The 22,250-nt window shown below is 37.8% G+C and overlaps 1 pseudogene; it reads left to right on the top strand.

Annotated features, from left to right (window-relative positions):
- The first annotated feature begins 3,897 nt into the window (after nucleotides 1-3,897).
- Nucleotides 3,898-21,855, top strand: LOC139473484 (uncharacterized; annotated as a pseudogene).
- Nucleotides 21,856-22,250: the final 395 nt, after the last annotated feature.

The following is a 22,250-nucleotide window of genomic DNA, read 5'->3' as shown; positions in this document are numbered from 1 at the left end:
GAAAAAATGGGCGGCTTCCTCGACGCGTCAAGGCGACAGTCAGTGTGCACCTCAGAGGTTCTTCTAGCTTGCCAGGTGAGCTTCAAACAGCCCAAGGCAACCTAGGAAACTGGTCAAAAATCAAATCCACCTTCTTTTGCTCTCTGTCTTTTTTTAAAGAGCTTGTGTAGACTTAAGACTTTCAGCAGGTTTAAGGGCAGCTACAGGAGCCCTTAAACCTGCTGAAAGTCTTAAGTCTACAATGATGGGGTGGCCCCTTCCTGGACCCCCCAGGCAGTCATGGGCTGTTGCATAGGCCCCTCCTGATCCCTTTGACCATGCAAAACCCCATCTTGGCTGAAAAATTTCATTCACTCTCCTCTCATTTCAGAAAAAATGGGCGGCTTCCTCGACGCGTCAAGGCAACAGCCAGTGTACACCTCAGAGGTTCTTCCAGCTTGCCAGGTGAGCTTCAAACAGCCCAAGGCAACCTAGGAAACTGGTCAAAAATCAAATCCACCTTCTTTTGCTCTCTGTCTTTTTTTAAAGAGCTTGTGTAGACTTAAGACTTTCAGCAGGTTTAAGGGCAGCTATAGGAGCCCTTAAAGCTGCTGAAAGTCTTAAGTCTACAATGAAGGGGTGGTCCCTCCCTGGACCCCCCAGGCAGTCATGGGCTGTTGTATAGGCCCCTCCTGATCCCTTTGACCATGCAAAACCCCATCTAGACTGAAAAATTTCATTCACTCTCTCTCCCATTTCAGAAAAAATGGGCGGCTTCCTCGACGCGTCAAGGCGACAGTCAGTGTGCACCTCAGAGGTTCTTCCAGCTTGCCAGGTGAGCTTCAAACAGCCCAAGGCAACCTAGGAAACTGGTCAAAAATCAAATCCACCTTCTTTTGCTCTCTGTCTTTTTCTAAAGAGCTTGTGTAGACTTAAGACTTTCAGCAGGTTTAAGGGCAGCTACAGGAGCCCTTAAACCTGCTGAAAGTCTTAAGTCTACAATGATGGGGTGGTCCCTCCCTGGACCCCCCAGGCAGTCATGGGCTGTTGTATAGGCCCCTCCTGATCCCTTTGACCATGCAAAACCCCATCTAGACTGAAAAATTTCATTCACTCTCTCTCCCATTTCAGAAAAAATGGGCGGCTTCCTCGACGCGTCAAGGCAACAGCCAGTGTACACCTCAGAGTTTCTTCCAGCTTGCCAGGTGAGCTTCAAACAGCCCAAGGCAACCTAGGAAACTGGTCAAAAATCAAATCCACCTTCTTTTGCTCTCTGTCTTTTTTTAAAGAGCTTGTGTAGACTTAAGACTTTCAGCAGGTTTAAGGGCAGCTACAGGAGCCCTTAAACCTGCTGAAAGTCTTAAGTCTACAATGATGGGGTGGCCCCTTCCTGGACCCCCCAGGCAGTCATGGGCTGTTGCATAGGCCCCTCCTGATCCCTTTGACCATGCAAAACCCCACCTTGGCTGAAAAATTTCATTCACTCTCTCTCCCATTTCAGAAAAAATGGGCGGCTTACTCGACGCGTCAAGGCGACATTCAGTGTGCACCTCAGAGGTTCTTCCAGCTTGCCAGGTGAGCTTCAAACAGCCCAAGGCAACCTAGGAAACTGGTCAAAAATCAAATCCACCTTCTTTTGCTCTCTGTCTTTTTTTAAAGAGCTTGTGTAGACTTAAGACTTTCAGCAGGTTTAAGGGCAGCTACAGGAGCCCTTAAAGCTGCTGAAAGTCTTAAGTCTACAATGATGGGGTGGCCCCTTCCTGGACCCCCCAGGCAGTCATGGGCTGTTGCATAGGCCCCTCCTGATCCCTTTGACCATGCAAAACCCCACCTTGGCTGAAAAATTTCATTCACTCTCTCTCCCATTTCAGAAAAAATGGGCGGCTTCCTCGACGCGTCAAGGCGACAGTCAGTGTGCACCTCAGAGGTTCTTCTAGCTTGCCAGGTGAGCTTCAAACAGCCCAAGGCAACCTAGGAAACTGGTCAAAAATCAAATCCACCTTCTTTTGCTCTCTGTCTTTTTTTAAAGAGCTTGTGTAGACTTAAGACTTTCAGCAGGTTTAAGGGCAGCTACAGGAGCCCTTAAACCTGCTGAAAGTCTTAAGTCTACAATGATGGGGTGGCCCCTTCCTGGACCCCCCAGGCAGTCATGGGCTGTTGCATAGGCCCCTCCTGATCCCTTTGACCATGCAAAACCCCATCTTGGCTGAAAAATTTCATTCACTCTCCTCTCATTTCAGAAAAAATGGGCGGCTTCCTCGACGCGTCAAGGCAACAGCCAGTGTACACCTCAGAGGTTCTTCCAGCTTGCCAGGTGAGCTTCAAACAGCCCAAGGCAACCTAGGAAACTGGTCAAAAATCAAATCCACCTTCTTTTGCTCTCTGTCTTTTTTTAAAGAGCTTGTGTAGACTTAAGACTTTCAGCAGGTTTAAGGGCAGCTATAGGAGCCCTTAAAGCTGCTGAAAGTCTTAAGTCTACAATGAAGGGGTGGTCCCTCCCTGGACCCCCCAGGCAGTCATGGGCTGTTGTATAGGCCCCTCCTGATCCCTTTGACCATGCAAAACCCCATCTAGACTGAAAAATTTCATTCACTCTCTCTCCCATTTCAGAAAAAATGGGCGGCTTCCTCGACGCGTCAAGGCGACAGTCAGTGTGCACCTCAGAGGTTCTTCCAGCTTGCCAGGTGAGCTTCAAACAGCCCAAGGCAACCTAGGAAACTGGTCAAAAATCAAATCCACCTTCTTTTGCTCTCTGTCTTTTTCTAAAGAGCTTGTGTAGACTTAAGACTTTCAGCAGGTTTAAGGGCAGCTACAGGAGCCCTTAAACCTGCTGAAAGTCTTAAGTCTACAATGATGGGGTGGTCCCTCCCTGGACCCCCCAGGCAGTCATGGGCTGTTGTATAGGCCCCTCCTGATCCCTTTGACCATGCAAAACCCCATCTAGACTGAAAAATTTCATTCACTCTCTCTCCCATTTCAGAAAAAATGGGCGGCTTCCTCGACGCGTCAAGGCAACAGCCAGTGTACACCTCAGAGTTTCTTCCAGCTTGCCAGGTGAGCTTCAAACAGCCCAAGGCAACCTAGGAAACTGGTCAAAAATCAAATCCACCTTCTTTTGCTCTCTGTCTTTTTTTAAAGAGCTTGTGTAGACTTAAGACTTTCAGCAGGTTTAAGGGCAGCTACAGGAGCCCTTAAACCTGCTGAAAGTCTTAAGTCTACAATGAAGGGGTGGTCCCTCCCTGGACCCCCCAGGCAGTCATGGGCTGTTGCATAGGCCCCTCCTGATCCCTTTGACCATGCAAAACCCCATCTGGGCTGAAAAATTTCATTCACTCTCTCTCCCATTTCAGAAAAAATGGGCGAGAGAAAAAAAATGGGCAGCATCAAGCTGGACAGTGATTGTACATGTCTATGTTTAGTTCTCCATGTGATGTGATTAATATTAAAACTAAAAGTTTTAATGTTAGTTATTTCTGTGTTTGATTATTGATTTACTGCAGACTGAATGGATATTAAACACAATTGTCCTTGTGCCTTATAATGGTTCAGGTTAAACTTTACTTTATTAAACTATATATGAGGATAGAGCAACCTTTATATCTGAAAGACATGCTCCATTTGCTTTATCTGCGTGGTTGAACCTTGGCTCTATTAATATCAAAGTTGGCAGTGTAGCAGAGGCTGACATCAACCACATATTAGAATGGATCCCCTACTCTTTTACAATCCATCCACTGGTTTAGACAGAGGGGGGGTCAATTCTCTTGTGTATGATGTTTCTTTGTCCCAATTTCTCCGACAGATTGATTTTTTATTAATTGTGCATGTACATCTTTTATGCATGTATTCTGGTGAAAAATTTTGCAGAGTATTACACCCAGAGTGAGCCACCTTATCGCAAGCACAGTCAGCGATGTAACCCACTGAGTCTTCCACAAAATGAAAGTCCAACAACTGGTAGTCTGATTTCTTCCTTCATGTACACCCCCCACCCTATCACTACCTGTATTTGTCAGTTGAGGTATTATTAGATCTTACCCTGATTGTAGGAAAAAATGTTACAGGAAAGACAGTTACAGAAATAAAGTTACATGACCAGCATAGCCTGCTTGATACCCAACATGGAATACCTGTTTCCTGTGCTATTATGTTCTGTCAGTATTGGATGAAACACATTGTGTAGTAGTATGCTACCAAGAATGACTTCCTAGAAGAGAACTTAATTGTGAGGCAGTTAACATTAAGTATAACATTACATGCTAATTACTCACTCAGAACTAGAAATTATGAAATAACTTTTTCATGTTAATTATTGTGGAAAGTATCTTTTTATCTTTACATGAATATATTATGCCTTATTTCGTGTGGTTTCTCTAAATTCTTATATTCAAAACTACAGGGTAAATGTAGAAATAGAAATAAACTTTAAATTTGAAAAATAAATAAATGCCATTATAAATGCATTTGTGAATATGACACATGAAAAAGTTACATCCTTTTCACTATTTACCAATTTTGTCAAATCCTGACAGACTTGGTTCAAATATATTTAGATTTAAAAATGTAATTAAAAACACGACTTTATATCTTGCATGCCATTGCAGAATATTGTAGAATATCATAAGGACTGGTAATTTATATATTTATTGGGGGGTGATCATAAAGAAATTACACAGCAAATAATGGAACGGGTTGGGGAGGGCCGTTTTAATGACAACATGTAGGGGGTCACCAAAATTTATCACAAGTATATTTGGGGGAGTGTCTACGTACAACATAAATGACATGGTTCTGTATTATTTTCAATAAAAAGGTTAAATATTTCATTTGTTATATGTTATAAATGTCAATGAAAATGCAATCTGTATATATTGGGGACATAATTAATGCACATAAAATGTGTGTGTGTGTGGTTGGGGTGGGGGGGGGGGGGGGGGGGGGTGGGGGGGGAGGGGTGGGGGTGGGGGAGGGTCTCATCTAAATATGGTCCTAACCAGGTTGATAATTAAGGTCCTCTACCTCCTTCTCACACAGATACCTGTATATTTCCACCCCTTTATGTTTGTATGGTGCTCTCACATGGGGGCAATGTGTTCTTTCATTCAATACACAACATGCTTTTGATCTAATTAATACAGAGAGCTGGCATGTTGGTGTGTGTAGGATGCAACATTATGCAATCCTCAGTACCATGGTTTATGGTCACTGATCTGGTACTGTTCATTCCTCGTTTCTGTCAATCATGATGAATTAGCCAATGAAAACACTTGTTTCATTGAAAAGGCCAATGACCATCGCTTCCTGAAGTTAGTAGCTAAGAATATAAGATTGTTGTATGTGGTTGTTTATGGAATGTGAAGGACTTTTCAACTGTGCCAAGTACTAGTCTGTATCAACAATCCATGTGTGTAACATTGAATCATATCTCCTTGTTATATTTCTCTGTTGGATTGGCGCTACAATTATCTGTCCTGATGACAGTTAAACATTGCAGGTTAGTAATATCATTGCTTTAGGCACATACGTTTCAGCATATCTTTAATGATTGACATATCTCAGGTAATTAGCAGTGTTAATTGCCATGTATGATACTAACTTCCTCATATCAAATAATTCTTGTTTTGGTAATAATACATATTTTGAAAGTCTTAAAGAGAAGACCTCCAAACCTGAGTATTTGCAGCACCATGTTCATGGGATAGAAATAAAATGCGGTTTCGCAATTTGGACCTGTATTCTTCATTTGTTAAAAAAATATGAAAGTATCATATTTTCCAATGTTTCAAATTGTTTCTATTTGAAAGATTTGTAGAACAATTTAGGGGGTCACATTATGTAGAGAAATAATTGTAAAAAATTAGTAATGAAAATGAAACTGTTCAAATACTAGTCCAAATTTCTTTTCGATATGATCTGTGGATTAAGGGGTTCTTTACTTTTTATTGTTGTATCCAGCAAGTGATATCATTTGATTGATAACGGTGTTAGAACCTACACTGAAATGTCGCTCTTAATTGTAATAAAGAAGTTGTTCATCCAAAAATTCTTAACCTTGCTCACTATACAGTTTATATATTTTATGCATGTCATTATGTCATAAGAGTCAGTATTACACTAACAGTCAATATATAGTCACACATAGTTATATAATAATGGATAGCAGGGGTAAAGTAAACAACTGCATCATTTCTAGTTTGGTATAACTTATCTTGGTACATCAAGATTGTATTAAGTTTACTGAACAGAGTGCTTTCTATTTATAAATGAACAGTTTTTAAAAACAAATATTCATAAGACTGAAAATGCAATCTGTATATATTGGGATTATAATAAATGCACATAAAGTGTGTGTGTGTGTGTGTGGGGGGGGGGGGGGGGGGGTGAGGGGGGTGAGGGTCTCATCTAAATATGGTCCTAACCTCAATCCCATTTTAAATTACCCATACCTAAGGTTGATAATTAATGTCCTCTACCTCATTAATACAGAGAGCTGGCAGATTGTAAAAACCAATATTCATAAGACTTGTATACTTCATACTGATATTTCCACACTGAAGAGAGGTACTGCCAGGGACAATGGCAGGATGGGGACCCCAGAAACTGATAAATGGCGATCACATTACAAATGTTCTCCCTGGGTCTGGGCAAAAAACACAAAGCACACATATTCAACAATTGTCAACAATTTAGGAAAACTAGTTTCATGTAGTATCATTTGTTTGCAGATGAGATTCCTGAATATCTGTCAGAATGTCAGATGATTTGAGGAAACAGACACAGTCCAGTACATCCCAACCAATGGCAAGAGTAAGTACCAACACTATGAATTCATACAATGATATGTATATGTTACTTTTTTTAACTCTTTGTTTAGATCAAAGTAATTTGATTAGGTACTTATGTTTACAAGTTCTACTTACATTAGATATCTAATGTTTTGGTCATTATTGTAAGATAGGATTTGTAGGTCCAGAATAAAATATATTCCTTTCCATTTTGTAAGGCCTTGTAAAGATTACTGTCAGTACATCATTTACTTCAGTTCCCACCGGTTTGTTTGTTCAATATTATTAGAACTGACATGCAATGTAACTAAAACAAGTAATGCAAAGTGCATGGTGGAACCGGGCCTTTATTTCTTAGTCTGAAGAAAAGTGATAACTTAATTGTTTCATGTAACTACTTCGCACACAGCAATATTTAAAATTCGGCAATAGCTGAACTATTGTGTCATGATGACATCTTGATATGTTTGTTAAGAATGGTATAATTTGTTTGTTCAATAATCATTAGAACAGAACAGGTACTCATACATCTCATGTTCATCTATTTTTCTGAAGTAATATTGCTTAGCCTTTGTATGATGTGGTGATAACTTTCATGGTGTGACAATCTGTCCATTATACCATACTGTGAGTATGTACACCCAAAACAAGACACAAACTAAAGAGGAATCTTATAAGATAATCATTAGCTCACCCTGGGGTTGAGCTATGATGTGTACTTTTTATAGTGAGCATGACATTCCATTACAGTTCTGTATATCATAATCTAGTGTTTTAAGTATGAATACTTGACACTAAAATAGGGGCCATTTCTGCAAGTAGTAAACATTTTGAAAAGTTCTTTTCCAAGATGTGATTATGGGAAGGTTTTCCTTTCTTTCTTTACAATCATTAGGATAACCTGGTATTCTGAAAAACTGAAATACTGCATAGAATTAAGGGTTACGTGTTTACATTGCCTGATTGTCTTTGGCTTTATTTACCATATATATCACAATATGAACACATTTCAGTGAATCTTGTGATTTGAAAGGCTGATATGGCAGTCATTATGAAAACAGTTACTCTATATGCAGTTTATTTTAAGACTAGCACCAACTACCACATTCACAATCAATAAGAAAGAAATAGTTCTGAGTGTCTGTTTATTTAAATTTTCCTTAAATCCTAGAAATATGATTGTGGAAAATAGATTGTTAGTCATCATTCTTTTGTCAGCATCAGCAACCAAATATGAGGACATGTAGAAGAACGTTATCACAAAATTTCAATGAACACTCGAGTACTTATTGGGAATTACAGTATGTGTTTTGAACAAATCATGTACTATTTCTCTTCTCTGGCTCAGCCTAACATGTGACATGTACATTGCCCAATGAGGGTGAGTTTCTGTATCTTTGGTAATGTGTTTTTGTAGGATGACTAATGCACATAGTCAATAAATTTAGTAATATGAAAGAAAAGCCTGGTAAATATGATTATGGACATCATGTATGACATACAGTTGAACATGATGTAATAGGTTTGCTTTTAATGCATTTCAGGTAAAATGTTCAAGAAAAAGAAGTATTGGTGTGATTTCAAAGGAGAATTACGACTGCCTTAGATTAAAACTTGAAGGAGGTGACATTCCCAAGCAAGACTGTCAAGTTTTACCATGTCTGCCAGAAAATACGAAAGTTCAATTTATCTTTGACAGAAATTCACAACCCTGTCCAAGGTGAATATAGACTGGAGATTATTGATGGGGACAGGAAAATAGTGATATCAAAGTCAGAACTTGATAATGTCATCTGCAAATTTTACAATGAGTTGCGGGGTTCTGGAGCAAAGAAAATAAGAACATTGATAAACCAGTATTATGCTGGCATTTTTCAGGAAGCCATACAAGACTTTATAGACAGGCAAGATGACAGGCAACTGTTACATCCTAAATTTGTTAATGCTGCCAAACTAAAACCGGTGATCTCAAGAACACCAATGGGGCGACATCAGGTTGACCTTGTGGAACTAACTGGAATGCCTGCAGAAAATGATGGTGAAACATTCATTTACATCTTGTCTGTTATTGATGTTTTCACAAGATTCTTGTGGCTTCGGCCTCTTTCCAACAAAAGAGCCAGTTCAGTGGCATTGGAACTCCACAAAATCTACTTTGAGTATGGATGGGGAAATCCAAGAATCTTACAGTGCGATCAAGGCTCTGAGTTTAAGGGAGCAGTCAACCAACTCTGCATTGAAATGGGAACGAAGATTGTCCGAAGTCGGGCTCACCATCCCCAATCTCAGGGAAAGGTGGGTGACAAATTTCAATCAAAACATGCACACTATAAACGTTGAGATAATAGATGTAGATACTTAATAGTAAGAACATTAATGTTGATGTTATTTGGAACATGTCATCTTTAGGGCAGAGCCACACTTGCATGTGTGTGACAGATGACACCGGTGGTGCAGGATACACTAACCTTCGTGAACACCTGCTACTATCACTATTTTATGTTGATTCATAACACATGCTTATGATATTGATGGAATCATTCAGTGGACCCAGCTTTTAGAAGAGGCTTCTTATGATTATGGAAACTGTTTTTGTTATATATTTCATATATTTCATATACATGGTATTACACTTGTGCACACTTTTTGTGCCTGCCTAATCTGTTTACTATTTAGATGTTAATTTATTTCAGAGTGAACGATCACACCGGGATTGGAAAAGCCATCTGGAATTTGATCACAGCAAACATGGTGATGGAGAAAGCTTCAACTGGGTGGAAAAGTTGCCAGCATATGCTAGAATACACAATGAAAGCATTCATTCTGCACTTGGTAAAGTTTGAATATATAGCTTTAATTTAATGTGGGCATATGTCACAAAGTGTGAAGCACATAATGTAAGCTATACTTTTCAGACTGTAAGCATGGTAAATGTGGACGTGTGACATTGAATTTATTTTACGCACTGACCAACAAATAACCATTATGACACAGTTAAATGATGATGGCTCATTACAGAAGGTACAACAGTTTCATAGTTGACCAGGTATTGACCAAAATATAGTTGCCTGCACCCTTCAGGCTACTGCAAATTTATAGAACTCTGGAAATATCAATATTGCCACAGTGCAGTTGTGACATTTATTGTTGAAGAAGACATGAGAAACACAGGCTTGTATTTAAACGTAATTCCTATGTTAACAGGTTGTTCACCATACAAGGCCATGTTGGGCTGCCCTCCAGTACACTTCAAGAATTTGTTGAGAGCTGGGAGTACAGTTGATGCATACTCTTGCTCTGAAGAAGATGAGCTGTGCGAACTATCTGCAGAGAGTGATGAGGTATGGAGGATTTATGTCATTACGCATAACAAGAGACAAACTCATCTATATACCCCGCCCATTGTCTAGTTTTAAATACAATGATATGTGCAATCAAATGTGACATTGTAAATTATCAGTTTGTCTCACCTCCTTGTAGAAGAGGTTGAATACAAGAGCTAATATAACATCTCCATAAACTTTGTACATCTAAACAAAGGTTATAATCATCTTCAAGTTTGTGTAAGCTAAGAATATTTAGATATCATGCATGGTATTGTAGAGCATTGTTTTCAGGCAGGTATTGTTGCAGCCCTTTATAGGTACAAGTAGTTACCAGAGTAAGGTACATGGTACAGATAAGGTACAAAAGTTGTAAGCATGCTGACACCTCAAAACCTGGTGAATTTCTAATACATCTACAATTAATGCTTTTATGGATTTTGTTGCAGTGTCTACTGGTGTGTCATTTAATTAGAATAAGAAAATAAATCATATTTTGAAGTTTTTTAAAGAAAAAAGCTCTATAATAGCCATAGACTTATATTGTACAAAGTTTCATGAAGATATCTTGAACAGTTTTCGGGTTCTGCTCTGGTAAACCCCACTGCTTCCATTCAGTTCAGAGACTACGTCAAAATTTCAAAACTTTATACAAAATAAAAAGAAAAATTTGTAGGTGCAGGGGATAATAACTGTCATCGGGTCCTGTAAACCTGTGCAATAATGACAGTAGATGTGACAAGTAGAGACATGTACATAGAACTATTTCAATTGCAAGATATTAGAAGTAATGATATGTTTAGGTAAAACTACATGTGAAGTGGAAGTGATATTATTTGACGTTTATGTTAGATATGTGGATATAAAAACATGGTAAATGTAATACTTTATTATTCTTTAGGATACTGGAGACGAACATGGCATTAATGAGAGAATAGAAGCAATCACAAACCTCAGGAAAACTGTGCTGCAGGCGTCACTGACCAAATCATCAGAAATGATTAAAAAACACCACGAAAACAAGGACACATCAGTGTACAAGATAGGGGATGAAGTTCTGGTGAGGGTTCATGGAAAAGATACCAGAGTCAAACGAGGTGGGCCCAAAAAAGGGATGAAAAAATGCAAGGAAGGAACTATTGTCGAAATAGATTCCCAGAACTCCCAATTCAAGGTTGCCTATCCGAACAAGCATGTACAGTGGGAGCAGGTGTATGACATTACTTCTCGGACAAGAAAAGAAGAGAAGAGGAGAAGAATGTGGATATATGAAGGTACATATTTCCAGTAGTAGTTTATGAATAGTATGTAATTAGCAAGTATGTTTAATAATGTATTTTAAATGAAATAGTTCTTACAGAATAGATGACATCATCTATCTTGATGGACTGCAAAGACATGATGTTTGTAATGTATTTGCTGTTTTGATCATTTCCTCCACCCAAAGTAAGTGCAGTTCGAGATACAGAAAGGAGATCAGTGTGTCCATCTGTCACATTTTGTATCAAGAGCATTCAATATTTCTTCATGGACCCTCACAATTGGTGCCTTTTCCCATGCTGGAATGTTTATAATATTTCATTTGCATTTTCATGGCAACAAGTTGGTTCAAATGAGGGTGGGGTTTGTTTCCAGAGCACAATTCATAAACCATTGCATATTTCTTCATGAAACTTCATATACACATCAGGCAGGTTCTGTTATTCTGCTATTCAGTTTCTTTGGTAGACTTTTATATTTTGCATTTCTAAGAAAATACCAAGTTGGACAGCTAAGCAGAACAGTTATCAAAGATGATACAACTCATGTTGCTACTTCAGGTTGAAAAAGGTCTCCAGCAATACATGCTTGAGGTGACTAATTTGACCAGGTGATTGGGTAACTTGGTTTATTCTATGACATGGTACCCAGACAGTGTGGATGTTGCTAATACTGCAGTGTTAATTAAAAGAGAAGGAACAGTATCATAATTAAAATCAGGAACATACATCAATTAATGTTTTTGCTGTTGTGGAATTATGGTTCAGAATTTTGAAAGTATTATATGGATCATAGCAAATGTAATTACATGCCATTACTAATTCACGACTTTGCAAGGTATTGAAATAATTTGGTGTAGTCATTAATTGTTTTGTCATTTGTACTCAAATCTTAGGATTAATGTGGTATATGATACTTCCTGTGATATTATACATTACTTACAAGGGACATTCATTGGTTTGTCTTCTTGGAACGAAAGCTAACATTGACACAGGAGGTTAGGTGGTATACAAAACACAACTGATCAAGGGTCTGGAATCAAACTGCAGTCAATGGTTGAAGCATTTGTTGATTTTCAGTTCAGTTCAGTTCCTTAACCAGTTAAATTGGTCGCTCTGTGATATGTTGGTATGTGCAGAAGAAGGGATAAATGTGATAATTTTCATATATTTTTCTTACAGATGCTCTGCCAGATGCAAGAGAAGAGGGTAGAAAGCCACTCAAAAGGGGAAAAACACAGGATGAAAAAGGTATTACAATTTGAGACACCTCATAGGAATCTTCTGGAAAACATTAGGCATATGCATGAATACTTGCATGCATGCATGCACAATAAGAAGGGTAATCAATACTTGTACAAATTTTCCACCTTTCAGAGTACATTTACACATATTGAACACTTCAACGGAATAAATGTTTTCAAAATAAAATGAATGTAAAGCATTACTTTATCCTGAAGGTATATGCTTACACTTGGTGATGTATGTTTATACTTTTAAGGAAAGGGAGAACAACAGGCTCAAACCAAGAGGAGAGACAATGCAGTAACAAAAGGTAATATCTGAATACAGATGGGTACGATCAACAAGATTGATCAATCCTAGATGCATAATTATATCTGTTGGAAGGAGTACACAAATTCTCCATATGATGTTGTGTCAGTTGTTCATATGTCTTCTTGTATATCATGCACATCTGAAATGGCTCATTGTCTCAGCTGAAAAATACTACATCAGTACATGTATTGCAGAACATTACAGTTGTTTCCATAAAAACAATATACTAAGAGATATATTACAGGTCAATTTGTGTGACTTATATAATGTGTCTATGCAGGACACAAGAAGACTCCAACTATGAAAGAACTGGAGATGGAGGCCTCATTCTATGACCTTGACATTGTGGACAATGAAGGGGCTGGTAACTGCATGTTTATTGCATTGGCTCAACAGCTTCAAATACATGACATTGATATAATCAGCCATAAACATCTGCGAGAAAAGGTTGTGCAATATGTACAGGTAAGTAAATAATAATGCATACTTTCAATTTTCTTAGGGTAGGAATTTGATATAGTGAATAAAATGTGAAAGCCTAATTGGGCTGAAGCCATGTCCTATTTGTTTGGAATCATGTTATTCTTAGAAATCAGTGGACCAGCTGAAAATCTGGCATGCAAGTTTGTTCAGATTTTTACACCTCAATGGATTAAAAAAGTTTATATTTGTTATTATGAACATTGATATGCAGTAAGAATGTTTTTTACAATAACGGCAGTACATTTGATTTGGTGAATTTCAATTTTTATCCAGTAATGAATTCCACATATCTTTTTTTGTGTTACTGAAATTTTGGCTTACAGGACGAAACCTCAAAGCTTATGAAGCAAAGGTTTGCCTGAATGGTATTAGTTATTATTGTCTCTGAAAAGTACTCACATATTTTGGATCTTATGTTAAATATGTCAATGACAATTTGCTCTCAACCTTTCCATCAAATATATTTTCATTAATTCTTCTTACGTTATGTGAGCTAGAGAGTCATGGGGCTCTATTGGTGATGCCCTTGACATTGATTAAACTTCTTTATTTAAAACAAGATAAACGAATGGTTGTCCCAATGAAGGAAACATCCCTCAGGTCAGCCTGTTTAGTAGGGTATATTATTTTCAAATGTTTTGGATATATTATGAGACACCTCTTAATATTGAGAATTTAAGTTTCAAAATTGCATGACAGTTGTCAGATAAGGTGTGTAAAATAAGCTGAATATTCACTTTTATCTGCCACATATGTACATGTTAGCTACAGTTCTAATAGGTTTCATACTTCTGCAGCTGATTTTATATTACATTATAAAATTTGTTTTACTTTTGACCTCATAAAGTGTTATCAGGACCTTAAAAGACATTTATAAAATGTGATTGCTGAAATTTTGTACAGAAAGGCTGTATACACATTTCTACATGAGCAAGTCTAAAATTATTATGCAAAGTGGCTCTTTTAGGTTACAGTATAAACCACTGACTTTATATTCAGTTCGGCTGTATGAATAATTTCTGATGCTTTATGTTTACCCCAATGAATAGGTTCAAGTAAATTTTGAAAGGCATATAGATTGGGATGAGGTGAAATGGGACTAAACTTTGCATTTAAGGTAAATGCACTTATACAGCAAGCCAGTGAAATCTGTTTTTTCATTAGCTCATCTTGAATTTTCACTTTTTCCAGTTTTGGGCAAACATAAAAACACTTGACCAAATTCATGGAACCTGATGAATTGCACAATTTCAATTCATTATCTATGCATGTTGCATTTAACATAAAGATGCAAGTACCAATACTTCCCCATAGGGGTCATGCAAAATGGTATCTTCTGACAATGTGAGGTTTGTCACTTGTAGAGATTTTGTACCATTTTAGCTTTGAACTTAGATGACTATATAACACAACATTGAGTCATGTTTTTTGTTGTTATTTGTTTTTTTCATTTTATGTGTATTACATGTAGTATAAGAAGAAAGAAGAACAGTAACATTTCTCAGTCTCACACTAACTGAACATGTTTTAGGGCAAGCGGCATCTGTTTAAGGACTTCGTGGATAAAAACCATTATCCAACATTCAGAGACTATATCATCAAGATGAAGATGTTGGGGGAATGGGGAGACAACATCATTCTGCAGGCAACAGCTGACCTCTATAAGGTGACCATCAGGATCATTACAACAATTGCAAATGAGCCTACATTCATTCGTCCAGCTGAATACCGAGGAGACATGCCAGTACTAAGCATAGGCCACTTGTGGGAGCTGCATTATGTGACACTCATACCAATGTCCACAGAAGGAGGTTTGTCCTTTATTGATGGTACAGTTCAAATAATTATGGCAGGTCACCATGTCAAAGCATTCAGAACTTGTGTAGGTTTTTGCAATATATACCTATAACATTACATATTACTCAAAACAGTTGACTCTGTCTTCATGCTGAAACAAAGCCCAATAATGCTTAGCATTGTGCAAGTGCCAGCATGTGCATGTTCTTTAAGTTAAGAACTAAATTACTCTTGGACCGTGGCATGTACCTATTATCAGATATAAATTTATGACATCTCTGACCACAGAGATATCAGTATATTACTATATTGGTACTGAACATTTCATATATTCACAGACTCATTGGAAATTAAGGATAGAGAGCTAATATAAGTATACTTCTGACATTAACCATTTCATACTTATCATACACAGAAAAAACATTCTTGTGTTCATTCATATGCTTGTTACTTGTACAAGGATTACGCATACTGGTTCCACATCTCACATACAATCATGTTTCATTTTAAGAGAAAGAGACAGAAGCAGCTAATGACACCAAAATGGACACAGAAGATGAATCAGATTCAGATTCAAAGTATCCAATCAACACTGCTGTATGGGAACACAAGGCATGTCTAAACCCATTGCAACACCAAGAACAAGACATTTCCTTATTATTGTGTCAGTTGCTTAATGATAGATCCATTAATGTTTTCAGTATGAAATATTAACCAAAGATGATTTCAGATGTACTTTTGTTTTAATAAAAAAAATTCTAAAAATTCTATCTGAGTAAACAGTACTCTTGTATTACCTTCTTAAATGTTTTTGCCATGGTGCCTTCATATTTCACAATACATTATTTGAAAGTTTAGCTTAACAATTGTAAGAGGCACATGTCAGTTGCTGCGATTAGATACCTGATAAGAAGGTATTATTCACTCTCAGTAAGATGTTTTCTTAAACTTGTGTTAATGATGTTTCTCTTTACTAAAATTTATACAGAAAGAAAATGTAGTGGCACACCTGCAGAGAATTGCTGCAAGAGATGCACCGTGAGTTTTGTTGGCAGATAACTTGGAATGACTTTCAATCCAGATATAGTAATAACTGGGTTTTTATTCCAGTTGCTTTCTCATAGTTTTTGATTTACTCCTAACCTGTGTTTGTGGGTTTTACCAAAACGAAACAAGCTAAAACAATGAATTATTGAAGTACCATTAAAACACGAAGCACTAATTGAAGTCCTGAATGGATACTGTGTTAGAACTAGTCCCTAGCAACCTATGCTTATCAAACCAGGAGACTCAATGGATACTGTGTTAGAACTAGTCCCTAGCAACCTATGCTTATCACACCAGGAGACTTAATGGATACTGTGTTAGAACTAGTCCCTAGCAACCTATGCTTGTCACACCAGGATACTTAATGGATGCTGGGTTAGAACTAGTCCCTAGCAACCTATGCTTGTCACACCAGGATACTTAATAGATGCTGGGTTAGAACTAGTCCCTAGCAACCTATGCTTGTCACACCAGGATACTTAATGGATACTGTGTTAGAACTAGTCCCTAGCAACCTATGCTTGTCACACCAGGATACTTAATGGATGCTGGGTTAGAACTAGTCCCTGGCAACCTATGCTTGTCACACCAGGAGACTTAATGGATACTGTGTTAGAACTAGTCCCTAGCAACCTATGCTTATCACACCAGGAGACTCAATGGATGCTGTGTTAGAACTAGTCCCTAGCAACCTATGCTTATCACACCAGGAGACTTAATGAATGCTGTGTTAGAACTAGTCCCTAGCAACCTATGCTTGTCACACCAGGATACTTAATGGATACTGTGTTAGAACTAGTCCCTAGCAACCTATGCTTATCACACCAGGAGACTCAATGGATACTGTGTTAGAACTAGTCCCTAGCAACCTATGCTTATCACACCAGGAGACTTAATGGATACTGTGTTAGAACTAGTCCCTAGCAACCTATGCTTGTCACACCAGGATACTTAATGGATGCTGGGTTAGAGCTAGTCCCTAGCAACCTATGCTTGTCACACTAGGATACTTAATGGATGCTGGGTTAGAACTAGTCCCTAGCAACCTATGCTTGTCACACCAGGAGACGTAATGGATACTGTGTTAGAACTAGTCCCTAGCAACCTATGCTTGTCACACCAGGAGACTTAATGGATACTGTGTTAGAACTAGTCCCTAGCAACCTATGCTTGTCACACCAGGATACTTAATGGATCTTGTGTTAGAACTAGTCCCTAGCAACCTATGCTTGTCACACCAGGATACTTAATGGATGCTGGGTTAGAACTAGTCCCTAGCAACCTATGCTTGTCACACCAGGATACTTAATGGATGCTGGGTTAGAACTAGTCCCTAGCAACCTATTCTTGTCACACCAGGATACATAATGGATGCTGTGTTAGAACTAGTCCCTAGCAACCTATGCTTGTCACACCAGGAGACGTAATGGATACTGTGTTAGAACTAGTCCCTAGCAACCTATGCTTGTCACACAAGGATACTTAATGGATATTGTGTTAGAACTAGTCCCTAGCAACCTATGCTTGTCACACCAGGAGACTTAATGGATACTGTGTTGGAACTAGTCCCTAGCAACCTATGCTTGTCACACCAGGATACTTAATGGATATTGTGTTAGAAATAGTCCCTAGCAACCTATGCTTGTCACACCAGAGACTTAATGGATCAGGTGGTAAATCTCTATGACCCTGGATGAATTTATGACATCATACATTATGACTGTGAGAACTTTGCTCATAATATCAAAACACTATTTTGTCTTGTTGAGACACAATATAGTATTGATATTGCTGAGTGGGGCACTGAACAACAAACACTCATTTTAGATATGTTTTTCAGTGAGGAACAACTTCAAAGGCATGATGAGTTTGTCAGCGGCTTCCCAACACCAGACCGAAGAGTCAATTTTGCAGAGGGATATCTGTCTCAATATGTATGTACCTTCTCAAATGTGACAGTTGCCTCATATATTTTTAACAAACATCCTTCCAATCATTGCTCATGAAAACGTTACATGAACATTTGTGAGCTATTTCAATGCAAGACCATGCTTTAAGGATTGTGTACATGATACATCAGTCAAGCTGTCCATTCTTTTGATGTATAAAAATGGGTTCAATCTGTCATTGTATTCTGTTGAGAACAGTGCACAGATTATTGAACAAATACCCACCTGAAGGTTTTTGGTTACACCTACTGAGAAAGCATTACTACTTCCATCACCAAATGAGACTTGGTAAACTACAATAACATGACATTTCATGTAGGTAAGAAGATACTATGACAATGCATTGAGATAACCTGTAGTTATAGTTTTAAGAGTGAATAATTCATTATAGGTACTTTAGTACATTCAGGTTTGGAAACTGTGGCATAATAAGAATTGTTTTCCTATAAATAACACTGTAGACATAGAAGGAAGTAATCAACCAGTGTGAGAGCATGGAAGTCATACTGCATACTGCATTAAGTATATGTTTTGTCTGACTTCTAGTAACGTCTGTACCATTTTTATTTAGATAGTTTAGTTCATGCAATTACTAGGTTAATTGGAATAATTGGACCTTCTTGTTGGATCTGTTCCTGTAGTAGCCATGTGCTCAGGTCCTTGCCCATCTGTTTCTTTATGCATATGAATCAGAACTCCTGCTCGGATTGGCAAAATAAAAAACACAGGAATTCAGTCAAGAATTTTGACTTCAGATTCCTGTATATCAATGATCTGAAATTGTTCAATAATGTAAGTAGCCGTACCCTTCCACTGAACTGGAAATAAAAGTGACTAGTACATCTGTTTTATATTTTGGTCTATGCATAAGGATTCAGAGTGACAGTAAAGTATACACAAGACTAGAACAAATAGGATGACGTCAACTTTCTAGTACTCAACTATGCTTTTATGTCTGACAATTTTCAAACAGCTACAGCCTTTTAAGGTACAATTGAGCGTGCTCTTTCTACAAAGTTTTTCAAAGAGTGCCATACAACTCTTGCTTCAAACTTGTTTGATCAAGGCTACAATATTCAAAGCCTCAGCAAGCTTTCAAAACATTTCATGGTAGACATGTGGAAGCCATTTCCAACTTTAATGCATTAATGACCAAAATGATGTCCCATGCAATTCTTTTTTTTGACTTGTACCATATGTTCCCATATTTATTTAGGTGTCACGAGTCTTGCATGTGTTTGTGATTGGTGTCATAAGTGGGAAAGGACACCATCACCTTTCTTTGAACACCCTGTATTGACAGTTGTTCATAAAAACATGCTTGTGATATGGTGAAACTCGTAAAAAGACTTCCCTTTAAGCAGAAATTTCACATGATAATAAAAAGGGATTTGTTGCTTTTATTTTTTTATGTTTATGAAAATGTTTTTTCCACTTTTATTCCCACACACAGTATTTTTATCTGAAAGTGCATGGTGGTAAGTCATGAGGACATTGTGGTGCCCCTGTTGTCACAAGTACAATTTAAACACGTTCCAAATTAACTTGTGCTTTTAACTAAAACAAAATGTTATTAAAGTTGCTATATCTGCTTATATTTGCTTAACTACTTACTTCATTACATAACAAGACGTGTATTCCCTATATATTTTGCATACTTTTATTATTGTTTCAGATGCAGCAAAAAATGCTTCAGTACTTGATATCAGCTTTGACATTTACAAGACTGAAAGATACACGGTATTAAATATTAATATTTTGTGACACTTTGTGAAACAGGTTGTTTCAAATAATTCCTGATAACATACATTATATTTAAGTTTTGAGGTTATACCAGAGGAATGAGATAGATACCATGATTGGCTTAATGTTACATTTATTTGCATTTACTAAAAATGTATTGTAGGATTGGCTTTCGTTTTCATTCATGGAATGTCATGTAATTCCTGATGAAGTACTCTACACATGACACATATTGCCATCAAATAAGCAACAATGCAGGTAGTTAACTGCCAGACACACTGACATATAGACACTTCCACTTGACATGTAATAAACCAAGTCATCGAACCTGACCATCAGATAAATTAGGTTAGCATATGTTGTTATGGACCTATGTTCTGTCCCATTGGGTACTTACCCAACAGCTGACTATGATGAAATGATGGATTTCTTTGTTGATACAGGAGGATATACTCGGGGAGTATGCGACTGTTCAAGTGCAAGGTTGAAAAGAAGCTGGAACTTTTAACGCAAAAGCACATGATGTAAGAATACCTTTATGTTGAAAAAACACATGATTTACGCCACCGTGGTCTAGTGGATAGAGCATCCACCTGGAGAGAAGAGGGTCGTGGGTTCGACCCTCAGCCACGTCATACCAAAAGACGATAAAAGGTTGTACTTGTTCCTACCCTGTCTGGTGCTCGACAATAAGGGGCTAAAACAAGCACTAGTTGGGTCAGAGTCAGCAAACTGTATTAAAGGTTACACAATTTGCGTTAGCAATCTTTTAACGTCTTTTGGTATGACGCAGCCGGAGATCAAACCCTAATGTTCCTGCTCTCAGGGCAGACAATCTTCCTATAGTCCATGGAGGTGATCAGCTATTTTTCTTTTACTCTCCAAAAACCTTATTAAGGTATTGATAAGGAACATAAACTGTCATAATATGTAATGTTATAATGTCTTTCAACAATACACATGAGGAAGAGAATGTATGTATGTATGTATGTATGTATGTATGTATGTATGTATGTATGTATGTATGTATGTATGTATGTATGTATGTATGTATGTATGTATGTATGTATGTATGTATGTATGTATGTATGTATGTATGTATGTATGTATCTACCTGTTAGAACAACAAAAGTAATAAGATAACAAAGGTGGTAACTTAACAAGGGAAGCCAACTGATAATTGGTGCTGATAGGGGAAGCCAACTGATAATTGGTGCTGATAGGTGATTAGCAAAGAAAAAATGGAAGCCAATACTTAACAGTAAATTGGCACTGACAGGTAAAAGAATAGAATGTTGCTCATGGGGTACACAGTTCCAGTGACTGTCATGTTCAAATAACAAAAGTCAGTATGAAATGGTCAAATATTTTTGCCTGTCATTGTACCCAGTTAATGTCATGGACTGGTTATCTGTCATCTGAGTAAACATCTTCTCCTTCGAGGTGGTAGGGCAGCCTACTGGTTAAGCATTCACTCATCAAGCTGAAGACCCGGATTCGATTCCCCACATGGGTACAATGTGCGAAGCCCCTTTCTGATGTCTCTCTTCTCCTTAGAAACCACATTAACAATGACACTGAAACATCACATACTTGTTCCAGTGATGTCACGTGTTAACCAAATATTTCAGTAAGGCTGCAATTTCTGGATATATTCATTGCGTTTTCTTTAAATAGTTCTATGAAAATGAATGAATGACAATGCTTACAACAAATCCTGTTAGATGACTGGCTTTGTTGATATTTCAAACTGTTGCCTACATGTGTTGATGTCTTTGTGAGCTACAGTGCTTAGTCAATTGTTTTTACATAAACATATGTTTTTTCACACTTCAGAGCTGCCACAGATTACCTGATGTATGTTGGGGTAAAGGAAGCTATAATTCATATTCTGATGGATGTGCTGAATAAACCCTATGAAGAAGTCAACTAGGAATGTAAATCAACAGAATTTGATGCCAGTCAAGTTCCAGGGAGGGGTGTCCACATCACTGGGGATGACGAATAATGATGGCTTGGTTCACAGAGGGAGGATTAAAATGCCACTGTTATACAGGATGACTGACTTGCTGGATGTATTGTGATGATTGTGCTTGCACACTGATATCAACACCAACATATATTATCTTTACAAGAAAAGTAATTTGATGTACATGAACCACAGTGACATGTCATTTTGTAACATTAGTATTTCTTTGTATGACAATGTGTGAATTTATTAGGGCTGCAACGGGTAACTCGGGTACCTGGGTCGGGTGGGTACTGAGTAGGACCCGGGTACCCACATGACTGCCTGGACTCATGGTTAGTCATGTGATATATTGTTTA

Source organism: Haliotis cracherodii, unplaced genomic scaffold, assembly GCF_022045235.1.
Source record: "Haliotis cracherodii isolate W230 unplaced genomic scaffold, xgHalCrac1.p SCAF_29, whole genome shotgun sequence".
NCBI lineage: Eukaryota > Metazoa > Mollusca > Gastropoda > Lepetellida > Haliotidae > Haliotis > Haliotis cracherodii.
This window is presented reverse-complemented; position numbering and strand designations above follow the sequence as displayed.